General features: G+C 42.4%; 1 protein-coding gene across 13 annotated transcripts in view; it reads left to right on the top strand.

Moving 5' to 3' along the window:
- Positions 1 to 26510, top strand: part of USP54 (ubiquitin specific peptidase 54) — a 100759-nt gene that overhangs the window by 11832 nt on the left and 62417 nt on the right. The window contains exons 1-3 of one of the 13 annotated variants that reach the window (XM_083502351.1): positions 3899 to 4172; positions 13875 to 13928; positions 14419 to 14591. The exons of 7 other annotated variants lie outside the window; for them this stretch is intronic. The gene's annotated coding sequence lies outside the window, so the exon portion shown is untranslated. Of the gene's footprint in view, positions 1 to 3893; positions 4173 to 8577; positions 8641 to 13874; positions 13929 to 14418; positions 14592 to 26510 lie in introns of those variants that run through there. 5 more of the 13 variants (XM_083502342.1, XM_083502345.1, XM_083502350.1 and 2 more) reach the window with 5 other exon arrangements.

Raw genomic sequence — 26510 nt, 5'->3', positions numbered from 1 at the left:
ATCTGATGACATTCAAATAGAAGCAGCCTTACAATTGTGTGTGTCTGGTTTTGGGATGTCAAACTGGAAGCTATTGCTGAGAGTTAGGCTGTAGAATTTTCCTTATCATGGAAATGTTTGTGAAGGTCAGATTACACAAGGTTCTTGCGTGTGGGTGCTTTGGGGAGGTGGGTACCTAGATCAGTATTACCTCAGTGTTGTCTGCTCACAAGTTCTTACAGGTTCCTTATCTTGAAGCAGCAGGTCAGCACCTGTTGGGAGATCTTTTGTTGAATAGTCTTGACTGTCTTTTTCCCTCCCAAAGAGCTAAAGTCTTTTACTATTATTGGGAAATTTATTTCTAGGTAAGTGTCAGTCAAGAAATTCTGCTGGAAGGGGGGGGGGGACTCCTTTGCTTAGTGTAAGATTGGGTTTAGCAAAGCTTGATGGATTTGGCTGCCAAGAAATCGGCAGCTATTTAACTGAGTCTTGCTATGCAACTTTAAAGATTTGCTGTGGCTGTGCTGAATCAAGTTCAATAGCTCAATGTGCAAAATAATGGCAATATTGTTCCATTCATATCAGTAAAGCAAGAGCTGAGAACTTGTGTACTACCAAATTGCTGTTTATTTCAACACCTGACTTGTGTAGTCAAAACAAAATTTCAGAATAGAACATTATGCTGGTAAAGAAAGTCAATTGATAGATGAAGTTTTAAGGATTAAGATGGAAGTCTGTGTTCAGAATCAAAGTTATGGCAAAATAGTTTTGCTTAACTGGTTTAGTGATCTCAGCCCAAAGCATCCAGTCAGTTCAGAATTTAATGTCTGCATATCTGTCAGCATATGGATAACTTGCTCCAATAACAAATTGGCTCAATTCTCCTAATCTAACATCTGCAGTGCTCTGACTTACTAAATTCATTTTGACATGGGGGGCAGGGAAGACTATTGGAAAACTGTGACAAGGACCTCAAGTGTATTTGAGAGAATGGAACTAATCAAATTTTCTTTTTCATGTTTGTTTTTCACTTGCTTTATTTTTGTGCTCAAGAGAAAATGGCATAACATTAAACTGTTGTACGTTATGAGTGTTTGAGAAAAAGTTGGCCATGTCTAAGTGTATTGCTCCTTATATTATGTAGATGTCCATTGTGTACATCCTGGAGGCCTAAGTGGGAGGAGATACAAATTAGGAAAATACAGTGGTACCTCGGGTTAAGTACTTAATTCTTTCCGGAGGTCCGTATTTAACCTGAAACTGCTCTTAACGTGAAGCACCACTTTAGCTAATGGGGCCTCCTGTTGTTGCTGCGCCGCCGGAGCACGATTTCTGTTCTCATCCTGAAGCAAAGTTCTTAACCTGAGGTACTATTTCTGGGTTAGCGGAGTCTGTAACCTGAAGTGTATGTAACCTGAAGCGTATGAAACCCAAGGTACCACTGTACGTGGATCGAAGAGGCTTCGAACCCTTGCAGAAAACAAACAAACAGAAGGTTGGCATAACAGAAGAAAACCCTATAAATGTCCCAGCTGAGTGGGAATTTGAACTTGGGTTTCCCTCCTCTTAGTCTAGCCCTCTAACCACAAGTTTCCATTGCCTCCTTTTAAATGATTTTATGTAGGAATGTGTGTGTGAGAGTTGAACAATAAAGCAGATAGTGTATAGGAGAACTACCAACTACCCAGGGCAAATGTTTTCTTTCATCTGGAGAAAGCTCACTGCCATCATCCAATAACTTTTTTATCCAAAACTTTCATCCAAATCTTTACAAAAAAATCCTATGTGTATTCTTTAGTAGCAAAAATTGAAGTGAAATCACTGGGACCTGCTTTTTAAGAGATGCATTTTGATGACAATCATGAAAATACAGCCACCTTCTAATTTTGTGTGTGTCATTATGTGACAGAGAATTCTTGTCACTTCTCAGTAGTGCATATTTGTAGAGTCAAGTCTTATGATTAGCTACTGTTTGAAGAGATACAAAAGAAGCAAAACTTGTAACATTTTAGATGTAAAAGGAATTAGCCTGTTATTGCTGTGTTGTGTTTGGAGTATTTAACATGCAGGTTGAAGATACCTGCTTCCTTCCTGCTGCCATAGAGTGTATCAGCAGCAGAGCACATGGGTAACCTTTGCTATCTGGGTAAGGGAAGCCATGCGCATTCCCTCAGCTTAACAAGGCCCCCAGTGAATGTTTTAAAGGACAATGTTTGCTCTGTCATTTTGGTGAAAAGAGTGAGGCTTTACCTTCACTGCCAAAAGTAATCTGGTGGGGAGGGGTGGAATTGTGATTTAAAAAGAAAAAGGGCCTCTTTCTGCCTGAGACCAGTTCATCTCTCTGCTCAGCAACAATTGTTCCTAGGACAAAAGGGTACTAAGATCACTCTTGGCTACTGAAATGGAGCCAGCCTCTAAGGGTGGATACATTGCAGAGGGGAAGGAAAGGAGGGATACCACAATTTAAAAAAAAATCAATTTACAATGACCCCATAGTTTGGACAATAAATACTACGAGAACCAAAACTCCCTTTTTCTTTCCTTCTCCTGACAATTCTTTGCTGGTGTGTGTGTATAATATGCCTGCCACTTTTTTATGCAAAACCTGTTGGGATATTGTCTGTAAAAGTTTGCTTTAACTTGGACAGCAGATCTTCCCACAGATTTCCTTAGCATATTCTAAAACTTTTAATGAGGAAGACTAGGCCTTCAGGCACAGAGGAACAAGCATGGTTTGGATTTCAAATTGCTTTGTCAACTAAATAGTAGAGCAAGGATAACTAACATGAGGAGCCATTGTTAGGGATAATGGGGTTTCAGTCCTGCCCTCTTTTCTTCCCAACCCTATACTGCATATAACACCAGTGTCTCACAACAAATTTAACTGAAGAACCTGAAGAAAGAGACAATGGATGTGTTTTTGAAAATGAGGGGAAATTATTGTTTTATTTTAAAAAAGAAAAGGAGTGTGCAGCAGCCCCCAGTATTTAAAGAGCCCCAACCCCATTACATCATTAGAACCAGAACATAAACTGGAAAAGAGGAAAAATTTCAATGTTTGGTCCAGATCCTAGGTGCTGCACCCTCACTAAAGGAGACTGTATGGATGATTCACGAAATGATTGTAGCATGACGTGTGTACCTGAGCTTATGGCCTCAAATTCACTTTATCTTATATGCTGCCTTATTGCAAAAATGACGACTGGACTACTAATCCTAAACGGAATAGTTGCCCAACCACCCCCTCCAGAACCCACCGCTCTCAACTGACTGTCAACTGCCTCGCATTCAAACTCCCTTTCAAATCCTCATCTAATCGTCACTCACCACCAGAATTCCACAATGTCTCTTTCCCTCTCCCTCCTTAACATTCCCATAATAATTCTGATACAATAACCTTATTACATTCAATATTTTATAAACGATGCTGCCTATAACCATACTGTTTGAAGCACTTGAGCTTCCCATTCCTGATTCCTAGAAATGGGGGAGCAAACTGCAGGTTCTCCATCCCTGTTCTAAAAACCAGATGTCTTCCCCCAAATGATCCTGGGAATTGTAGTTTGTTAGGGGTTTGGGGGATTGTAGGTCTGTGAGAGGGAAGCCACAATGTCACAAATCATTTCGGGGGAAGTTATGTGCTTTAAAGGCGCATTGGATGCAATGAAGGAATCTCAGCTAGGTGATCCATGGCTGATCGCCATCCAAGCACTGCTTAAAAACCTCCAAGGAAGGAGAGTCACTGCTTCAGGCCCTAAGCGCCTCTGGAGCAGGAGAAAGCAAGCTTGCTCCATCCTCCATGTGACAGCCCTTTATATTTAGTTACTGAAAAGGCTGCATGGTGTGGATCTCATATCAATGTTATGAGAGTGTAAGCAACACATTTCTCTCTCCCCTTTCTCCACACCATGCAGAATTGCAATGGTAACCAGAAGGCTAGAGTTTGGAGCCCAGCCAGGGCTGGCTGTGGGCAGGATCCTTGTTTTGCCGGGGGTTTGACTAGATGACCCTTGAGATCCCTTCCACCTCTGCCATGCTATGATTATATCAAGCAGCTAAAGGAACAAAAAGATGCTTCTGAAACATTTGGGAATCATAGGCACATTCTCCCCACCAGTGGCTTCCGGCAAGAGCTTGCATCTTCCTTAGGAGAGAGGCAGTCCAGAACAAGGAGGGAAAGGCTCAGAGTTCAGGTAGGTGGAAATGCCAATTGAATGCTCTATACAATAGGAATGCTTCCTTCCCATGTCCCCCACCCTCATGTGCCAGACTGGTGCTAGCATGGCTGGGAGCCAGGTGCCTGCTCATTCCTCCATTTTCTTTGCAGTGGGGAGCCTTTCCCCAACATATACTTTGTTCTGACCAAATCCCTGAAGAGATGTGATGACCCTCAGGTACTGTGGCAGAGGGAAGGAAGGGGTCCTTATGAAACACATTTGGGGAGTCTGTGGCTTCCAGCAAGTCCTTTTCGGAAGGATTGCACCCTCCAACAGGGGAGTCTGAGCATAGCCATCACAGCTAGTTGCCTTTGATAGGCCTCTCCTCCATGCAATTGTATAGTGCTCTTTGAAAGCCATCCCATCCAAGATGCTCTTGTGGTGCATCTGATTCACCTGTGGTTCCTTGCTCCTGCAAGGAGATGACTATGGTGAGATCCTTTGGTTAACATCTGTCTGGGCTGGAAAATATTAAAGAATCAGAGGACTGGTGAGCTTCCCTTGAAGCACAACTGATCAAAGGCAGGCAGATCTGTTAGCATCTTGATAAAGATGCTCAAACAGCAAAGGATGCTATCATACCCCGCAAGCACCTCAGAAAAAGCTCCCAGGATGATGGAGAAGAGAGCAGTTAAGTGGTTAGTGGGGCTCCAGGTTGCCGTTTCCGGATCCCACCACAGCCCTTCCAAGTTGCCCAAGAAATCAATGTCACAACAGTTTTTTCCTCGCACCTCCTCCCCATGATCCCTCGTGGTGCCTTCTCAGACATATGCTGTGTCTGAACCAGCAGATCCCACCAAACCAAGTAATTGAGGACCCAGTCAGAAAAGGAGAGTGCGCAGTCATACCAGAAATAAGCAAAATAACTAAACAGGTCCTAGAAGTCACCCCAGAACTGGCCCTACTGAACATCTTCCAAGATAAAAATGCTCACTCGCACTAGAAAGAGCTCATAACCCACCAACAGCATATGATTCAATATGGCTAACTTAACCCAACAACCTTCCTCACCCTCGCACAAACAAATCCCACTGCAGCCAGCCAAAGACAATCAGCCACACCCTAGACCACCCCAACCCCTCTCACCACCAAGGAAACATAACAAGCGAATAGAAAGAGAACTTCCCCAAGTGACACTGGCAGAAAAACCCCAAGCATACACTAAATAAAAGAACTTAAGCTTTGCCACCCCAGCCCCTCTCTCCTGTCCCCACATCTGGAGGGCCACAAGTTAACTAACCCTGGATCAGAAGAATACTCCATTTCCCCCCTCCATTTTGCCACCTCCGGTTTTTTTGGGGTGGGGGAAGGGTAGAAACGTGTCCAATCCCATATATATTAAAATCTTACTCTGGGTGCCTGCACATCTGCACAGCCATAGTTGCTAAGCCATAGTGTGGCAAACCAGCCCAATGAATACTGTGCTTTATTAAGCAAAAGTTCTGGTGGATATTATTAGTGAGCATTTAGGAGTATTAAGCAGGGATGCAGGTGGCGCTGTGGTCTAAACCACTGAGCCTCTTGGGCTTGCTGATCAGAAGGTTGGCGGTTTGAATCCCTGTGGCGGGGTGAGCTCCCATTGCTCGAAAGTTCGAAAGCACGTCAAAAAGTGCAAGTAGATAAATAGGTACCGCTCTGGCAGGAAGGTAAACGGCGTTTCTGTGTGCTGCTCTGGTTCGCCAGAAGCGGCTTAGTCATGCTGGCCACATGACCTGGAAAAACTGCAGATGAACGCCGGCTCCCTCGGCCTGTAAAGCCAGATGAGCACTGCAACCCCAAAGTTGTCTGCGACTGGATTTAACTGTCAAGGGTCCTTTACCTTTACTTTTTTAGGAGTATTAAACACCTGTGTATGGTAGCTAGCATCTTTGAATAAAAGTAGCTTGTGTTCTTTATTACTAATCCATACCCTGCAACATTTCACAGATAAAGATTTGACACATGCATGTAACACCTCCCATATTGTTAAATATGGTGGTTTAATATATTTAATATTACCCCTCTTTTCTCTGCAATAGCTTGTCCTGCACTGGTTTAAAATCTGATAAGAGTCTGTTTGGTTTTTGGGCTAAAATTATACTTGAAAAACAATGAGTTTTCTCTTGGGTTATTAAGAATCAAAAGGAGCTTCACCAACATATGCAGTTGCTGTCTGTGCACTGCATGGTGCTTTAGTGTTTCTGCACACATGTCTACATGCATATAAAGAGACAAGATGCATCCACCACCCCACTTCTTGTGAGCCTGGGAAGAGAGCTAAATATGGAAAACTGACAGCAGCTCTGGCAACTCCCACTAATTTTTTTTTATCAAGACTTTCCCCAAAGGCAGATATAGAGACAGTGATTGTACAGGAAATATAGATAATCAGAGCATATGCTGAATAAGCATGTGCTGTGCAAGAACAACACTCTTAGGCATTTATGGTGGGAACATAATTTCAAAAGTTACAGAATACAGAGCATCTTTAGGCATGGGGTCGAAATTAGGGGTGTACCAAGCATGTTGATGGAATGTCTTTATACAATATAGTCACTTTTTTCAGATTCCTTCTCTTTAAAACAGGGATTAAAAATTCCTAACTCAATTACATGAACCCAGCCTTAGACCAACGAGTGTATTGATGGAGGTAACTCAAAACTCGTTTATAGTAGATTATTTTAAAACAGGCTTCCCCAACATGATGATTTCCAGATGTTGGACTACATCACTGCAATACCTCAAGAATGGCCTCTCTGCATATAAACCAACCTAGACTGTGTTCATAATCTGAGGCCCTTCTTTGTGTGCCTCCTCCATGTGAGGTCCAGAGAGTGGCAACATGAGAATGGGCCTTTGCTGCAGTGGCTCCCCGTTTGTGGAATTTTCTCCCCAAGAAGGTTCATCTGGTGCCTTATATATCTTTAGGCACCAGGCAGAAATATTCCTCTTCAACCAGGCCTTTGGCTGATTAATATTCTAAAGCTTTTTTAACGTATTTGTAGGAGGGGGGTTATTGTATTGTTGTTTCTGTTTCAGCTATTTATTTGTGCTTTTATCTCGTGTTTTTATCTTATGAGATGCCCTGAGACCTTTTGATGAAGGGTGGTATATAAATCTAATAAAGAATATATCATCCCTAATCACTGCTGGCTGTGGCAGATGGGAGCTGAAATGGAACATTATCTGGAGGGCACTAGGGACTTGGTAGATTGGTAAAGAAAAAGTGTTTTATATGTGTTGTATAGATGCTATAACACTGTGACACTAGATGGCACTGTGGAGTCCTGTCTTTCCATACCGGATATCCCTGTATGTGTTTAACTGAATTGCTTCTTTGACATGTCTAGATCCAGCCCAGCTTAGAGAAGACTGCTTTAGGAAGTGAGCAAACAGATTCTTCTTACTCATAAACTCATGCACACACACTATCCAACAATCTTTCTTTCTCGTGTTCTATTCACCTAAGCAGGTGAGCAGGGCTAAGGTTGCTGGTTTGACCACAACACAGCCTTGAGCCTCATATACTAGGAAAAGATAGCCTAACATGAAGTGCAATGTGGATACGTTGCTGCTACTGTACCACATTACTCTGCATCTATGTCTCCCCTTGCAGGCCAATTGCCACCACTGTGTTCCTCCACCTCTTCTCTATCCAGGTCAGTTGTGTACACACAATTTAAAGAAGAAAGAGGAGGGGTTGGAATGGTGTTAAAATCTGGCCTGGCAAGCTTACACTTATTCATCCTTTGTTGCCTGTGGAAAGCAAAAAACAGAGTGCTAGTCAGTCAATTCACAGCAGACAGGAAGAAAAAATCCTGGGTGTGTTTGTATTATTTGTTTGCTGAATTGTGACCATAGATCATATTTATATTATATATTGCAGTAGAGATAGTAGGATTAGGAAAGGGGACATTTTTGTAGTGACTAGAGGAGAAAATGGAGGTGAAATATTCAGAGCTAAAATGTTTTTGAAATCTTAGTCTCTAATATGAAAGAGAGATTTCTCTCGTCTGCCTTTACGCATTTGGGGCAGAATTATGGGACTAAACTGCATTGTCTTTGGTTTATTGCTTGTTATAGAGGAATTGTGAATTGTCACCTGCATTTCAGCGAAAAATGACATTTCTTTGCTGTGGGTTCCCCTCCCCCAAAAGGAGCAATTTACATCCAGACTGAGCAGAGCAGAGCAGGAAAAATGCAGAAATTGAATGATTACGGGAGTATGTTCTGCAGTGCCGAGAACACACTGGCAAGGGCGGTCTCTGGCTGTCACTTTAAAAAAAAAATGACCTGCTTGTTGGAGGAGGGGCAGTTTCCTGAGAATCAGGTGCATGTCTGTAGAGATGATGTCATCTTTCTAAGTAGACCTGCTTGAGAGAGACGGATGCAGAGGAGGGAATGATTTCCTAATTGCAGATCTCCAGCTGGGAGGAGTAAGAAATGGATAGAGCACAGGCAGTTTGTAAGTATTAAAAATATTGCTGAAGTCATCCGCAGTCTTCAGGAATTAATTGCTGTGTGAAGGTGATACAAAGAGCATGCTTCTTAATTGAGGACTGTGGAAAGACACTGGTTTGAAAAGGTGTTTTTTAAAAATTACTAGTTGTCCCATGTTTAGAGGTAACATTTCTTAGGTTTCTTCCTAATGACAGTAAGTGTCATATGCTTTCTTCCTAGGGAAAAAAGCATGCTGCGTGGCTTATTGAGTAATTTTATCTGCCTTTTCATACTGCCTTCTTCATACTAAGAGGCAGTGCTGTAGCACTCACTTGTGGTAAAATGTAGTCCTGTATTGATGAGAAATGTCCTTGGTCCCCAGGCACTGCTTGCTTGTACCTTGGCTTTTAATTTTCGGCTTGCAAATGTAATTAACACATGCAAGATGGGCAAGAATAACAAAAGTTAGCTGCTTTCTTGTCTTTGATATCAGCTGTCAGCCTGCTTCTTGTTCTGTGATTTGATTGTTGGACTGTGCTGAAATAGTTCTGGCATTGCACCACATTATCTAGGTGAACAGAGGGTCTCTAAATAGTGGCTTCATGGTGACTTGTTAGCCATTCTTCTCAGTATTCTCTTTCAGAAATAACCAGGCCTCTACAGACTCCTTAGGTACCCACATACACAAGGAGAAGCAGTTAGTGCTAGTGGATAGGTATGGTAGGTATTGAACTGTAATAGTGGACCTAAATTAAGCTAGCACAGAACCTAGAAAGACTGCAGTTACAGCATGTGGCTGTAGGGGATTGTTGTTTGCTCTGACACGTGTAAATTTCAGGAGGAAGTGAAATGTTTGCTTTTGATGAAAGCAGTACTTTAAGGGAAGGGAATCTGTAATTGGATTGAAGGACTAGCAGAACTTACTGGCTATTTCAGAAAAGGCTCTTGTGTACACTATTTGCATCTTTAGTGTTTATAGTATCTACCAGGTATGAAGCAGTGGACATAGGTAAAATGTACCTGCTGTTGTGTCTTGTGAAGTTGAAAGTATAATTATGGTTTGGTGGAGAAACTTGCTGTAGGCAGTGGGGTACTGGCATATAGATAGAAACAGGCCGTGTGGAATGGCACCCCTAGGTGAGGTGAGTTTCAGTGTGAAGAGGCCCAGAGTTTATATACAAGGAAGGTAATTGGTTCATTCTGTTCACATGACTCCTTTGCCAGAAGAATTCTGCTTGAGGTTTCCATCTGATGACTTGAAAGGCCTGCAAGCTCCTATTCCGATGAACTCTCCTGCTAGCACAGCATGTTAAGGGAACAGGAACCTGACTCTCAGTGTTCTGATGTGAATGCTCCAGTCCCTGACAAGAATGCTGCACTTATGAGTTGGTGCTGCCTCAGTTTTTTTCTCCCATGGTCCCCTTGGATGCTTATCAGCACATGGCTTTCAGTAGGTTCTAGGGCGCACACATGCCCTGTTGTGGCTGTCTTACTGCCTGAGATTATTCCATCAGCTTCAAAGGGTCACAGGAGAAGAAAGTACCTGATCTTTGGGTAGGCCCATTTCTACAGAGCTAACTATCCCTTCCTGATTAGGTGTGTATTTATTATAGGTTGAAGATGTACATTTGGAAGTTGGATTCATGAATGGAGGGGAGCCATGGATTCAGAACTACTAGAGGCAAATGGACTTGCTTTAGCCCAACATAAAACATGTGCTGAAAATGTACACTGTTCATTAGAAAGGGAGTTCATTAGCTGTGTTCTTAAAAGCTTTAATAATTACATGGTAACTGTTAGAGCTGCAAGTTTAGTCAAGAGCTAGGAATCCACCTCTTGTAGACCCCTAGGTGTACCATATGTGCCACTTAGAGCTGTGGAGGTGGGGTCACTGCTGTGGGATTTTACAGACCTGCAAATGCTGCTCTACCCCTTTCTTTCATGCTGAAGGTAAAGGACTGTTCTGTTCCAGGTAGTGGTCTCAGCCAGATGAGGTTATAGCTCAAGGTGTGTTTGTGACTTAATGTTAGGCACAAATTTGTGTTCCAGCAAGGAAACCAAGGCAAAGTCAAGGATGGCCAGGTTCTGGTCTAGCAAGGCAAGGTTCAGCTTCTACTAAAGCAAAGACCAGCAAAGTGGAAGCCAGGTTCCAAGGAGGTTGGGGTAGGGAACTTTTTCAACCTGGAGACCACATGCTAGTGGTGGGTAGAGCCATAAGCAAAAATGAACAGAACGGTGAATATTAATGTTACCTATGTATAGTAGGCTTACTGTACTTAATAATAATAATAATAATAAGTTTTATTTATATCCCGCCCTCCCCAGCCGAAGCCGGGCTCAGGGCGGCTAACAACAATACCCACTTACCCACACTCTTCTCCATCCAGGCAAGCAATAAGCATTATCAACGACATGCTCTAGCCAGGCAAAGTACTCAAGTCGAGTACACAACAGGGATGGTGAGAAGATGTGCCTGGGGAGAATTCTAAGAACCAGACAGAGAGGCACCAAGAGCTGCATTTGGTCCCTGGACCTGAGATTTCCCATTCCTCCAGTATGACAAAGTCTAACAAAGCAGAGATCAAATTCTGCTAAGGCAAGGCAAGCAAAGCAAGTAGCACTGTGGATAGCTCCATTTGCCACTCAGGCTGGAGAGTCAAATGTTGCTTCAGCAACAAGCAAGCCCAGACTGTGCCAGCAGTTAAAGGGTCTTAGTCTGCTTCAGTAGTAGTAGTAATTGTTGTTGTTGTTTGTACTCTGCCCATCTGACTAAGTTGCACCAGCCACTCTGGGCAGTTTCCAACAGAATATACAAAAACACAACAGAACATCACACATTAAAAGCTTTCTGATGCAGGGCTGCCTTAAGATGTCTACAGAAGGTCGTATAATTATTTTTCTCTTTGACATCTGCTGGGAGGGTGTTCCATACCATGGGCATCACTACCGAGAAGGCCCTCTGCCTGGTTCTCTGTAATCTGAGTTTTCATCATGAGGGAACTACCTGGACCTCAGTTTCCGGGCTAAACAATGGGGGGTGGAGACACTCCTTCAGGCATGCAGGGCCAAAGCCGTTTAGGGCATTAAAGGTCACCACCAACACTTGGAATTGTGCTTAGAAACGTACTGGGAGCCAATGTAGATATTTTAGGACCAGTGTTATATGGCCCTGGCGACCATTCCTAGACACTGGTCTAGCAGCCGCATTCTGGATTAATTGTAGTTTCTGAGTCACCTTCAAAGGTACCTGCCTGTAGGGGGCAATACAGTAGTCTAAGCAGGAGATAACCAGAGCATGTACCACTCTGGCAAGACAGTGGGCAGACAGGCAGGGTCTCACCTAGCATACCAGAAGGAGTCGCTAAACAGTCGCCCAGGACACAGAGTTGACCTGCGCCTTTATGGACAGCTGTGGATCCAAAATGACCCCAAGGCTGCACAGCTGGTTCTTTAGGGGCACAGTTACCCCATTCAGGACCAGCAAGTCTCCCACACATGCCCGTCCCCTGTTCCCCAGAAACAGTACTTCTGTCTTGTTGGGATTCAGCCTCAATCCGTGGACTGCCATCTCTCCCAGCCACCTCTAGCCACTCACACAGAACATTCACCGCCTTCACTGGTTCTGATTTAAGTGAGAGGTTAAAGGTAAAGGGACCCCTGACCATTAAGTCCAGTTGTGGCCGACTCTGGGGTTGCGGCGCTCATCTCACTTTATTGGCCGAGGGAGCCAGCGTACAGCTTCCAGGTCCAAGCCACTTCTGGTGAACCAGAGCAGTGCACGGAAACATAGTTTACCTTCCCGCCAGAGCGGTACCTATTTATCCACTTGCACTTTGACATGCTTTCGAACTGCTAGGTTGGCAGGAGCAGAGACCAAGCAACGGGAGCTTCACCCCGTTGCAGGGATTCGAACCGCCGACCTTCTGATCGGCAACTCCGAGGCTCTGGGGTTTAACCCACAGCGCCACCCGCGTCCCGCCAGTGAGAGGTTAGAGATGGCTATTATCTGCATACTAGTGGACACTCAGCCCAAACCCCCAGCCATTTTATATAGATGTGAAAAAGCATGGGGGAGTGGATGAAGCCCTGAGGCACCCCACAAGTGAATGCCAGGGGTCTTAACACTCACGCCCCAACACCACTTTCTGGACACAGCCCAGAAGGAAGGAGTAACCACTGACTGATGGCACATAAGTGACTGTAGTTTTCTGGAGTCCTCAGAATTTGAGGATGTCAGTGTAACTTTCTCAGGCTGGAGTGATGGTGATAAAACAGTCCGCTCCTGTGCTACAGCTTTCTGGATAGTAAAGTTTGACTTATTCCAGGGGCAAATCCCTCTCTTACTTTGATACTTCCTCTGAATCTCTGGCCCCATACCCCAAAGATAGGGAGTCTGTCCATGGGTCTTGAAAAGGGGACAAGGTGCTTGTGCTAGTGTGTGTGTACATACGTGTGCACACACATATACACGAGGAATGAAGTACTGCATGTGTGAGAAAGTAGGGTGTTGCTGCATATTTGAGGGTTGCTGCGGCATTTATATTTCAAAAGATACCATGGGTTTTCAAGAAGAGATGCCTGTGGCAGCATATTAGCTCATGGACCAAATTGTAGTTCTGTCTGTGTGGTGGTAGGATTTTGCCGTCACCTCTGCTCACATCTTTTCCAGTGTGCTATCTTGCAAAGCCATTGCATACATTCCGCTTCAGTGCACTGAACCCTTGGAGCTAAATGATGCCGCGGAACTTGGATTTGTGGGTCATGCAGTTTGAGTTGGTGCTCCTCAACTGTAGGTTAATAGTTTCAATGTCCATGCCTATTCAGGGCTTTAGTGTTGTATGAATTTTTCATAGCAAAATGCCAGGTATGCTAGTAAATTCAAACTGTTCAGAGTAGTAAACTCCTGTGCAGGTACATTCTCTACCTGTTGGTGGAAGTGACTAGTAGATGTCTTCTTCAGACACTGTCTTTGCAATTAATTTCCTCCACTTAGCTTCCCAGTGTAAATTGAGTAAAAGTGTCATATTTGTATTGGAGCAGCTGCACTGAAGTATAGCACAGAAATATTTCCTATGCTCTGTTGTTATTAATGATAGTTCTTTGTGGTTTCTGTTCAGTCCAGCCTTTGCGATTAAATATGTGCAGGCCATACTACTTGGGAATCCCAGAAAGTTCTGATAGTTGAAAAGGCCTTTGGCTCATGTTTTTCAGGGAAAGTGTGTGATCTTATACTTGTGTTTTTATAATATATTTAAACAGGCATAATTACATCTGGGCAGTATTGTTTCACGCCATGCTGTTCATCATGAATAAGTGGTAGCGTCTCACGATCTGTTTGAACTGAACAAATCTCAGTGCTGTTTGTTATGAAAATGCCCTCTATTAATAATTTTATGAGCTATAGATCCCAGAACAAATAGCAGAATTAAAGGATAATGCTGAAACTAGGGCTGTGCTAATATTTTGGCCAAGAGTTTTTTTTCAGCCGCTCACTGAGGTTGGGGAAGAAATTGCCCTCAAAGCCAGGGACAAGATGGTGAAAATTAGGAGAAATTAGCAGGTGTGCTGTCGGAAACGCCGGGGGCGGGGCGGCAATGCAAAGCCCCCGCACTGACATATACTGACATGTACTAGGACACTTACCTTTTATTTAAATTACAAGATAACTGAGTATGTGTGCGTGAATGTTTCTATGCTTGTGTCCATGCTTCCTTTAATTAATTTTTTTAAAAAACCACAATCCTTGTGCAGTTCTGCAGCTGGAGCACTTGAAAGCGATGCAAAAATATTTTGCCATTCCCAGTCTTTCCACAGGTAGCATCACCAGCTGCTCACAGGTCCTTCTGTTTCGAAACACCTTCCAGGAAGCACAGGCAATAGTGAGACTGCAGAGCTGCAAAAGCATTGTTGGGGATTTTTGGTGATTGAAGGAAGTGCACACGTACACCCTCAGTCATCTCGTGATGTAAATAAAAAGTACGTGTAACAGCATACCCTTGCTAATTTCTAGGGATTTCCCCAACAGTTGTTCTGCAGGTCAACAACGCTCAGTATGGTAGAGCTGCCAGGGAATGAGGTGGACAGATGGAATCCATTGCCTCTCCCCCATCCCCATGCTTGTACTGCCTGGTTTGACAGTCAATCAGTATCCTTTCCATCTTGTACTGTCAGTGCTTCATGTTTCAGCTGCTTGCTCTTGGCTGAGAGCTGTAGGATTAAAACCCTTCTAGGCACAAGCCTTAAATATTACTGGGAGGGGAAATGTTATTGCACCTATTGCTGTGACAGATCTATGGTGTTTAAGGTTTCCTTTGGTTAAACTTCTAAAATATTGTTTATGGAAATATTTAAAACATTTTTTTTTATTTTTTTGCAATAAGAGACCATCTTGCTCCCTTCTTCCCAGTGATGTACTGTATTTGATTATACAGGACATATAAGATTGAGCTTCATTTTCCCATGCTGTTCAGTTCTGTGTCCTAACAATGTATACTTAGAAATAAGTTCTACTGAATTTAGTGGGATTACTCCCAGGTAAGTGGGGTTAGGAATATACCCCTGCATATTAAACAATTTACCACTTTCATTTCTTCCAATTGTTTATCTCATCTCTCTTTTTCTAATTCTCCCCTTTCCAATGAAGAAAAAATAAATATGTTGCTGGCACAGAAGGTAGGAGTGTAAAGGGGAAATTCTAAGAAATTCTGCCAAATACCTTGAAATTTATCTTACATCCATCTTTTTATATAAAGTATTTGAGCTGCAAGATTTAAGAGGTCTTTCACCCATTAATCTACATCAGGAGAGCTTGTGGCTTTCCGTTTTTGAAGCATGATATGTTCGGTCCTGTAATAATCACATGCATTCAGTTCTGCAGTCCAGACAGCTGCAACAATAATCTATTTCTATGATTTTTCCAACTATGGTCCAAGATAAAGATCAATACTTTTAAGTTTAACAGGGCAGTGGGTCTGTGATCAAAGAACCACTGGCAGTCTATACTTCCAAGTGGTCTTGAAAGAAAAGAAATGCTGAATTGACAGTAATAAATGCCACAACTCCTTCTATACTCAGTGTAGCTGTACTGAGTATGTGGGGTGGAGAGAGAGATTGTCCTCCACACCATAGAACTTTTTGTCAATTAACATCACAATCCTAACCATATCTTAAAAATCCTATTGAATTTGGACCCCGCTTATACAGTATTTTCAGGAGGTATACAAAGATTAAATATTTGTGGAGATTATTTGACTTAAGCTAGAGAGGTTAAAAGAGAATCAGTTTTAAGAAGAAATATTAATGCATCTAAATCTAAATAATCCCTACTTCTTCCTTCAGGGCAGTTTGACTTTGACTTGGTGAAATTCTGCACTTCCAGGACTGCATCAGTCTAGTACTGGGTGTAGTACTAGATTATTTGATGTTTAGAAAACAAAACTTGCCATTTTAGCTGTAGAGATAGTGTTTGGAAACATAGGTAGTGACTGCAGAAGTTAATCATTTAGCTAATTGTTTAAAACTTTTTTTCTACCCTGCCTGCCAATAAAATAGGGACGCAGGTGGCGCTGTGGGTAAAACCTCAGCGCCTAGGACTTGCTGATGGCATGGTCGGCGGTTCGAATCCCTGCGGCAGGGTGCGCTCCTGTTCGAAAGCACCCCCGGGTGCAAGTAGATAAATAGGGACCGCTTACCAGCGGGAAGGTAAACGGCGTTCCGTGTGCTGCGCTGGCTCGCCAGATGCAGCTTGGCACGCTGGCCACGTGACCCGGAAGTGTCTGCAGACAGCGCTGGCTCCCGGCCTATAGAGTGAGATGAGCGCACAACCCTAGAGTCTTTACCTTTTTTGCCAATAAAATGTTTTCAATGTGGTTTGCAATAAACATGCAAAACAGTGATTAAAAACAGTTAAATAAAAGATCAGCAAATTCCTTAATAGTCAACCATAGACCAATCTGGAAACAATTAAAAGACTAGGAAAACACAGTACTTTTAATCTTGTGCCAAAATGAATTGATATGGAGAAGGAGTTCACTCCATTGATAAAGCCTAATCCTGATAGCCAACCTCCTCATTTCTGGGTACCATGAGTCAGGCTTCTAAGAAATACTTCTCAACTCCGCTTTTAAAAGGCCTAACACTTCCTTCCTCAGTTCCAGTTACAGATAGGTAGCCGTGTTGGTCTGCCATAGTCAAAATAAAAAAATTCCTTCCTCATTAGCTAGATCAGACGGTCACATCCTCTCCAAGCAGTTTCATGTAATATTGAATGGCATGGGAGTTTTTGAATAGCACGGGAAACTTGCAGAACCTTATCATGGTCCAAAGCACCTGTGTCTCAGTTTTACCTTCTGGAACGATTCAACCAAATTATCAAAACGTTATGCCTTCCATTCCCACCCCGACAAAACTGTCCAGAACAATACAAGCATACCAAGCATGATATGCACAGTTGTTGTCTCTTTCCTGATATGTGTCACCCAGTGGGGTGGTTTTATTTCTCAGAGCTTGCTGGAAGCAAGACTGAAGTGGGTCTAGATCAGGATGTGAAACCCTGTGGCCCTACAGATATATTCAGTTTCCAACTCCACCCAGTCATCAGCTGGATAGCTCAGTTGGTTAGAGCATGGTGCTGATAAGGTTGCAAGTTCGATCCCTGTTGAATTTTATTGTTTTATTTAACTTAAATATCAGATTTCCTGGCTTTGGAAGTTAGGCATTGTGAAACAATAATATCCTTTCTTTCGCTAGCGTTTAGATTTGTAGCAAACCAAACTTGCTTTTTGCTTAGGGGCAGGTTGTGGGGGAAGGCTTGACTTCAGATATGTTTGAATACTGTCTCTTTTTCTATCAAGATAAAGAAGATAACTTTTGCTAGTATTATTCTGTTCACTGTAAACAGCTTCACTGTTAGCTGCCAGCATTGAAAGCACTGAGGTTATATGTTTTATTGGATCAGGTACTATTGGTGTACATTATTAAGGAAGATTACAATGTGTTTGATGTAACTTAAAAACAAACAAACAAACCTAAATTTTGCTGTGGTGATCTTTCTGTGTGTCCCCCGCCAATTTTTTCTGTTGAACATTTTGTTTCTGAAACAACTGTTATGGAATCCCTTTCCCCCCTAAGCTATGACTTGGCAGAGAGAGCAAGCTGTGAAAACATTGTGCTTTGTTACTTTATTGGGAAGTTTGTATCATAAAAAGCTAAAGGTCGTGAAATGTTAGTGGATTTTCCCACGTTTAGGAAACAAAGATTTAGCAGGCGTCTGGGATTTGACTAAATCACAGTGGTTCTCAAAGGGTAGGGCATGCTGCACTGGTGTGGCAGGAGAGAATGGCAAGTGTGGCAGGCAGAGTCGAGGACAATCAAAGAAACATTTAAATGTTTCAGTGTAATATAGGATAGGATAGTATCATTTTTTAAAATATATATATACAACCAGAAACAGTTTTCATGCCTCTCTTCAAGAGCATTGGCTATTCCTCAACGGTTTTCCACAACGTATCTTTGTCAACAAAGAATTTTATCTCTGACAAATATGAAAGGCCAGAAAAGAGAGAGGCTTATTCCATGAAAAGAGTGGTATCTGTAGTTTTCCAGAAATACAAAAAATAATAATAAATAAATAATTGAAGGGGGAAAACCTGAATGAGGAAAGTGCATTAAGAACTGAGCATGTGCAGTGGCCATGGAATGCTGACTTCCTGTTCAGGGGAAGAGATAGAAAACTTGGGGAGTGAGTGATATTTCCAGGAATCCAGGATGTTTTCCATATCCTGGGAAATGATATGGTTAGCAAACTGGAACCCCGAACAGGAGCACTGCAAACAGCAGCATTTTGTTGCAACTCCCACTTGTATCTATTTAATGCACATTACTTTGAGGCTGCTAATTTATATGATTGCTAAGTCATTTGATCATCCCCTGCAACCTTGGAAAAAACATTATGGCAACGGGAAGACCAGCCTGGTCCATCCATCACCCCAAGAATGAGCAGCTGAAGGGGATTTCTTTCCCTTCTCCCTGCCAGAGAGAACACTTGGCTGCAACTGTGGGTTGACCTCAGCAGCATCTACCTTAGGGCCAAATAACAGGGCGCAAGGCCAGGATCCTGCAGCTTAGCAGGGAGCCAAATAAATTACAGGGGCAGCTGCACCAATATATTTGTTCACCTTTAAAAGTCTTTTTTGCAGAGGTGGGTGTATTGCAAAGTGAAGCTCCAACTGCACCTACCATCTTCATTTCTCCAGTGTGCCTGTGGTCCCACATGGAGCCCAGGCACTCTAGGTAAATGAAGTTGGTGGGCGTGACTGATTCTTTACCCTTGGTCATTCATTGTAAGATAGGAAGAAACTAAAGGGATCTCTTGGTGTGCAGCTGCAATGAACCCCTTCTGTCATGGCCACTATATTACATTTCTCTAGGGAAATGGGTGCAATTTGGAGCTTTGCTGCCCAATGCACATTACAAAAACCTCTGTCAAAAGACAAAGGGATTAATTTTTCTGTGCCCCTGCCCCCAACTGGCACAGGTAGAAGGGATAAATGGATCAACCAGGCTGCATAGTGGGTGGTGGTAGGAAATGAGTCCCTTTTACTTTTAAGAACACTTTTTACAGAGTTTGTTTTTGGGCATTATGGACAGCAAACTTCCGGTTGTGCCCACCAGCAACTTCTGTATAAAGTTTAAAAAGGGGGGGGGGCAAGCAATTAAGGTTGCTTTGCTGGTGGGCGGAGAGAGGAAACAGGACACCAGAGTGACTTGGGTACTACAAGGGGGGGGGCAGCAGTCATCTTGCACAGGGACCCTTCAAAGATTGAGAACAGAAGAGAAGTGTACCCTGGCACCTTCTGTCAGGCACGGGGGGAAAGGCTTCATGTGTGTACGTGTGCGCATGTTCATGTGCATGGAATTTTTCTCTTCCTGTTTATGGGCTAATAGCCGTAAATAAAGAATTAAATTAAATTCTCTTCCTGTTATCACAGCCTGTTGCTTGTAAGCCACTGTGAGAATAATTTGATTGAAAGTTGGGGCATAAATCTTCTAAATAAATAAATAAATACATGGAAAATATTCAGCAACACTTCTGCCTCTTCAGTTCCTGCTGCACTATTAAATATTTATCCATTCTTATTTAGCTTTTTATAAAAAGCTTTGCAGTGTCAATAGTTGTGCTGCTTTTTTTCCGGTCTTTCTCAATATTTACTCTAGTAAAAATACATCACGTTGCAAGCATTAGTGGATATATGCCAATAGACTACCTCTCCCTTCTGGTGTGTAAGGGACATACTCACATTTCTTTACAGTTTGTACATCGTATGGCGAGGTAGGGGCTATTACAAGACCCTGCAGTGTGTGGCCTTTTCTTTCTTTGGGTTGTATTCAACCATTAGCACAAAGACTTCCTTTTGTGCAATAGAACTTCCCCTCTCTCCCCCCTCCAATCTGTTATGGGGCTTTCCTCAACTCAGAACAGGTCTGTAGGTAGAAGAGAGAAGTTTCATTGCTCAAGAAGTCATCCTTCCGCTAACCGAAACCTCATTATTCTATATTTATTTATATCCTGCCCTTTCCATAACAGGCAGCTTGCAGATAAAATAAGAACAACTAAAAGCAGTGATGATGGTGATGATAAATTAATAGAAATCTATCTATCTATCTATCATCTATCATCTCTATCTAAAGATCTATTAAAATTATACAAATAATTACAATAAAACCAGCTAGGCACCCTTTCATTAAAAGCAGATTTCCCAAAAGCCTGTTGGAATGAGAAAGTTCTCACCTGCCAGCAGAAAAATGAGAAGGAGGGAGTCAGTCAAACTTCTCCAGAAAGGGAATGCCAAAGTCTGAAAGCAGCCTCTGAGAAGGCCCTCTGTTGCATCCCTACCAAGCATGCCTGGGAGAGTGGCAGGACCAAGAGAATGGCCTCCCCAGAAGAACCTTGACAGGTTTGGATGAGGTCCTTGCATGCTGTGGCATTACATGAAATACAGACATCTACCCGATACTTTCAAAACTTATGAACTGTCCCTAGATAATAAGTGATAGTTGGTCAGTTATGGAACTGTTTTAAGTAGCAGTTTAAAGAGAGAACATTTGGTGCTTGATGCTTTGGGCTTTTCTATAGAATATTCATCATACTTTTCTGACCTCTCCCCCTCTCCTTTTCTTCTTTCTTCCTTTCTTCCTTTCTCATAGCAGGGAAGAGGTAAAGTGGATAGCTTGTGTGAGAATGCTCCATGTTCTTGTAGTATTTCCAGGGCTTAAGCATAACTTGAGCTTCTGTTTGAATTAAAGAGACCATTCTCTTTTGCCTGGTTATTCAGTAGCAAATACCGTATTTTTTGCTCTATAAGACTCACTTTTTCTCTCCTAAAAAGTAAGGGGAAATGTGTGTGCATCTTATGGAGCGAATGCAGGCTGCGCAGCTATCCCAGAAGCCAGAACAGCAAGAGGGATTGCTGCTTTCACTGCACAGCGATCCCTCTTGCTGTTCTGGCTTCTGAAATTCAGAATATTTTTTCCTTGTTTTCCTCCTCCAAAAACTAGGTGCGTCTTGTGGTCTGGTGCGTCTTACAGAGCAAAAAATACGGTACTTAACTTCTATACCAGGGGTGACCAACTCCCAAGAGACTGCGATCTACTCACAGAATTAAAAACTGGCAGTGATCTACCCCCTTTTGGGGGGGTTAGGTCAAATAGTTGTTAAGCTTTTTTTTAGGGAGGGGGAAAGCCTAACCTCAAGGGAGAAAGTGGAACAGCCACTCATCAACAGGTTGCTGAGTAAACTCCATCTTCTGTACTGCAGATCGTGGAACAATGGAGGGTGGAGTGACAGGACAGGGTCGGATTCTGTTTTACCTACACTAAGGAAAGGGATCCAGCGATCTACCAAAACCTCCTGGGGATCTACCAGTACATCGCAATTGACCAGTTGGACATTCGAGTGCTCTTCGTGTATTAGAACAGATTCCCTATTAGGAGAATCAGATGTGTTCAGTGTAGTAATTTGAGGCTGTCCCAGAGTTTTCCTCAGATCTCTTTCCTAGGGAGGAAGTAGTCAGTCAGTCACTGCACTCTCCATGGCATCAGAGGAACAAATATTTTACAAGTAGGAGTAATTAGAGAAGAATTCATAGCTGCTTGTCAGGAAAACTGAAGCATGTTGAGGGCTTGTGATGCCCCTGCAGGTGCTTATGTGAGCTAAAGTGCCTTTTAAGCCCGTACTGTCTCTTCAAAATTGCCTGACTTTTGTTAGATGTTTGATTAAACTTCTACAAAGCAGAAAATTGCTCAAAAGGATTCACAGGAGTTCTGTGGTCTCTGTTGCCTTTATCCTACTTTGTCCATTTTGCCTGTATTAACCTGAATTTGAGTGTTATTTCTCACTGTATGACCATTTCACAGGTAGTGCCCATTTGCAATAGTGTGTTTCATGCCTTCCACATTTCCCAGTGTTGCATTAGACAAGATATAAAACAAACACCAACCCACAGACATTTACTAGATTTCAAGATGATGCAGCCTTTGAATTACTCTTAACAGCACACTCCCATTTTTATAAGCCTGCTTCTCATATATTCTAGGGGTGTGTGCACATACTCTTTTTACTGAGATTGGTGTGAAAAAAATAAGTTGACTGTCCCATGGGAAAGTGAGTAGTGTTGACAGCTCTTGACATAAAACATTATGGCACCTGGATGGGGCCTTAGGGTTGAAACTTCTCATGCCTAGGGGCAGGGCTTGCAGAAAATGCTCTGCTCATCTGAGCAGTACACCTGTTGCATGTACATACAAGTTCTGTGCAACAAGCAGTGCTGTGAATGCAAGTTCCCCTAGATCACTGTGCAATCCAGACTACAACTTTTCAAGAAAGCAGGGAAGAATTTCTCTGCAGAACAGATAACACAACAAAATGAGCCAAGCTACTTGGTGTGCGTCAAGTCACATATATGGATTATAAGGCAAAGGGATTTGTTGGAAATCTATAAAACTCACTTAGCATAGTCCTTAACTGGCACAGTTCATTTTGGGTGGGTGAGCAAACTGTGGATGTAGCTCCTGGCCAGAGGACTGAGGGGGCATGACAGGGACTGCAGCCACAACTGGCTGTGCTAGGGGTGTGGGACATGATTGATTGATTGATTGATTGATTCATTCATTCATTCATTCATTCATTCATTCAAATGAATCTCAAAGTGGCTTACAACCAATCAATAACCATAACAAAATAAAACATAATAGCATATTGCAAATACAGCATACATCATATAAAATAATTAACAAATTATCAATAAAACAGTTTCAATTTTTTAAAAAATTAACAAAACAGCAACTAAAAAATAAACTTCACAATTACAGCAAGTCGTGTAATTAACAAATCAATGCGGCATTTAGAATCTATAAAATGGTATTAAAAACATTAACAAAATAGCAACTAAAAATATAAGCTAAGCAGTAAGTTCATTCACACAATCTCTGCACCCCCATGACTCATACCCTTTCCCCTTTAAACAAAATAAAACTGTACAGCAAACCAACAAGACAATACTAATTGAAATAATGAGAGTTACATTTATACTAAAACTAAACTAATCCCCAGCCCCGACAAATGTCCATCCCACCCACAAAGCGCAAAAAACAACATTTAAAACACCATAAATTAACAAGTATTTTAAACATTTAAAAACTTTTAAAAACATTTTTGACATACTCAGAGTAAGTGTGGGTCCTGCACCCTAGGCCATGTGAAAATGGGCCTTGCAAGCAGGGAGCGGTCTTCCTTCCACACTCACAGCAGCAGCAATGTCCCGGTGGCCTCCTAGGAGCCATTTAGCTGATCAGGGAGGGTAGGCTAACCAGCTAGAGAATAAGATCTAGCCAAATAGCATCTGTCCCTGCTTTTGGTCTTCCTTCTAGACCATGGAATCCTTGGTTCCTTGTTATCTACCCACTCTCTGTATGATTCATTCAATTCATTCAAGTTAATGTTGTGTCCTTTCTCTCCCATAAAACATACATCTTGCAGGATTAGATCCTAAAGAAAGAAGCTAACCAGTCATATGATACTGAGACTTGGCTTGTACAGTGGCCGGAGTATCCAACTAGGACCCAGAGGACCCAGGTTCAAATTCCCATTCATCTATATTGCTCAAAATGTGACCTTGGGCCAGTCACCATCTCACAGCCTTACCTACCACACAAGGTTGTTGCAAGGATAAATTGGGCAGGGAAACCACACACTGAGCTCTCTGAAGGAAAAACAGCAATCTAGTGAAATAATGTACTGTATCAACATATGGAGGCTGGGCAGGGAGCTGGAACAGACATGGTCCACAAGGGTATCATCTCACTCATCAGACACTTAGTCTAGCAGAGCAGCTTTATTGTGTCTATGTATCTAGTGTTCTTGGGACAGAATAGAGATTTCTGTTTGGCTGTAATTGAGCTCACAGAAATGGTCCTGGACCCAGTGTTGGAAATGCCCTGAGTGTTAGTCCTGGATGCTTGTGGCTACTGTGACAACTATGGGATGTCCCACTGTGTTTCTGGCCCTATGCAAGTTGCTGGTAATATATCAATATGGAATTCTGTAGCAGTCAAGAAAAGGGACAGTTTGTGAGTGGAAGACACCAATCACAAACCTTTTGTGATGGATAGTTGTAACAGTGGGTTGGAATGGAACTCTTAGGAATGGAAAAAACATTTGCAAAGATAAGGGGCCAGCTAAAATTTCTCTCCCCCAGAGGCTTGCTGCATTCAGGAGGATTCCAAACTCCCACTGGAGTTTCCAACTGACCTGGCAAGCTCTCTTGCTCAAGAAGTTTAAAGATGCTGAATTGACCTAGTCAAGTGGCACAAGTATTCTCTCTGGGACTGTGGTTTACTGCACAGCTGCTAGAAATTAAGCAAGCGAAACAATAGCTAGAGCACAGGAGGTAGAGAACCCAGAATGAACCTGGCAGTTTTAAAGCAATCTGGACAGAAAAGTGGTCCTGTTGCTGTATTGTGTCTAAAGCAGGCTTCCTCAACCTCGGCCCTCCAGATGTTTTGAGACTACAATTCCCATCATCCCTGACCACTGGCCCTGCTAGCTAGGGATCATGGGAGTTGTAGGCAAAAAACATCTGGAGGGCCAAGGTTGAGGAAGCCTGGTCTAAAGTATGCTGTGCAACATAACTTTTCATACTGGTTCATAGCCCCGGATGATTCCCTGCAGTCATCAATTAGTCCTCTGTGACTTATTTGCAAGGCATTTTGAGGATAAAGTTCCTTATACCCCCTCCAATAAGGGTTCCATATTAGCTGCATAACCTTTTGCTTTATTTTAATAAATTGTGCTCCCAATTTTATAATCACTTTTGTCTATATCAGTTACCTTAAAAACAAAGTGCATTTTTAATTGAAAGCCCTCACACTTCTTCTTCTTTTATGACTGGATATTATCAGAAATCCTCATGCTTGGTAATTTATTATTACTGTTCTACCTTTCAGGATGCAAATCCTTCCAGGGCGGTGTAAAAGTAACGTTAAAATACGTTAACAGCAGCAATATACAGTGGTGCCCCGCAAGACGAATGCCTCGCAAGACGGAAAACCCGCTAGATGAAATGTTCCGATTTTTTCCCGCTCCCCCCCTTTTTCTAAGCCGCTAAGCCGCTAATAGCCTTTTAGCGGCTAATCCGCTAAGCCTTTAATAGCCGCTAAGCCTTTAATAGCCGCTAAGCCGCTAATAGGGTTGCTTTGCAAGACGAAAAAACCGCTAGACGAAGAGACTCGCGGAATGGATTAATTTCGTCTTGCGAGGCACCACTGTATAAAAAATCATTGGGATTATTACCACAGGGCAGTTGGTGGTACATGGGTCCAATGGGGAGAGATCAGCTGGAACAGGCTCAGGTCTTCCTCCTTCTCTTGGGATCTTTCACATGGTGGCAAATGGCCCTGACTTCTGAATGTAAAGGGGGATAGCTTCTTGCCCAAGGGCCCAATAGATAGAAGACTTCTTACAGATTTCTCAGAGAATGAATTTTAATGCAGTTGAATGAAAGACTAGCCCTTTCCTTAATGCCATTAAATATTAAGACCTCCTTAAGAGCTTTCAGCAAGGAAACAAATGGAACCTTAAAATTTAACTGATTGTTAATTTAATTTATATTATAGGTTTTAATCACATTGAGTCTTATTTTTTAAATTAATTGAAACTAGATGTTTTTTATTGATTGGCTACAAAAATTAAAATGAAGTGCTACATTTGTAGCTTCATCCAGCCTGAGAATACAAAACTGCACAGATTTGTTTATGTCATTATGTTGTTTGACATACATCTGTTCTGCTTCTTAACACACAAAATATTTTTCAAAACATGTTTTGTTTACTAGATAATTAACATTTTCCACATGATGCTGTGTCATGCTGGGGCATTAGATTCATTTATAATATTGCAAGAGAGAGAATTTGGGAAACATTAGTTCAAATTGTAAGTTGTGTGGGCACATTATTACAACCCCCCCCCCAATTGCTTTTAGCAACATAGCAAGCATTTATTTATTTCTTATACCAGTACATTGGACAATGCAACACCTGTTCATTGTAAGTATATGAAACTTTGGAACAATAGTTAAGTGTGTCCAATTTTCCATATAAACTTCTGGGATGAATTGTCAATATCTTTGAGGACATACAGTGGTGCCCCGCAAGACGAATGCCTCGTAAGACGGAAAACTCGCTAGACGAAAGAGTTTTCTGTTTTGGAGGTGCTTCGCAAAACGAATTTCCTATGGGCTTGCTTCGCAAGACGACAATGTCTTGCGAGTTCCTGCTGGTTTTTTCCCCTCCCCCCCTTTTCTAAGCCGCTAAGCCGCTTATCAGCTGATCCGATCAGCCGAT

This window comes from Podarcis liolepis (genome assembly GCF_965112155.1).
Source record: "Podarcis liolepis genome assembly, chromosome: 5".
NCBI classification, from domain to species: domain Eukaryota; kingdom Metazoa; phylum Chordata; class Lepidosauria; order Squamata; family Lacertidae; genus Podarcis; species Podarcis liolepis.
This window is presented reverse-complemented; position numbering and strand designations above follow the sequence as displayed.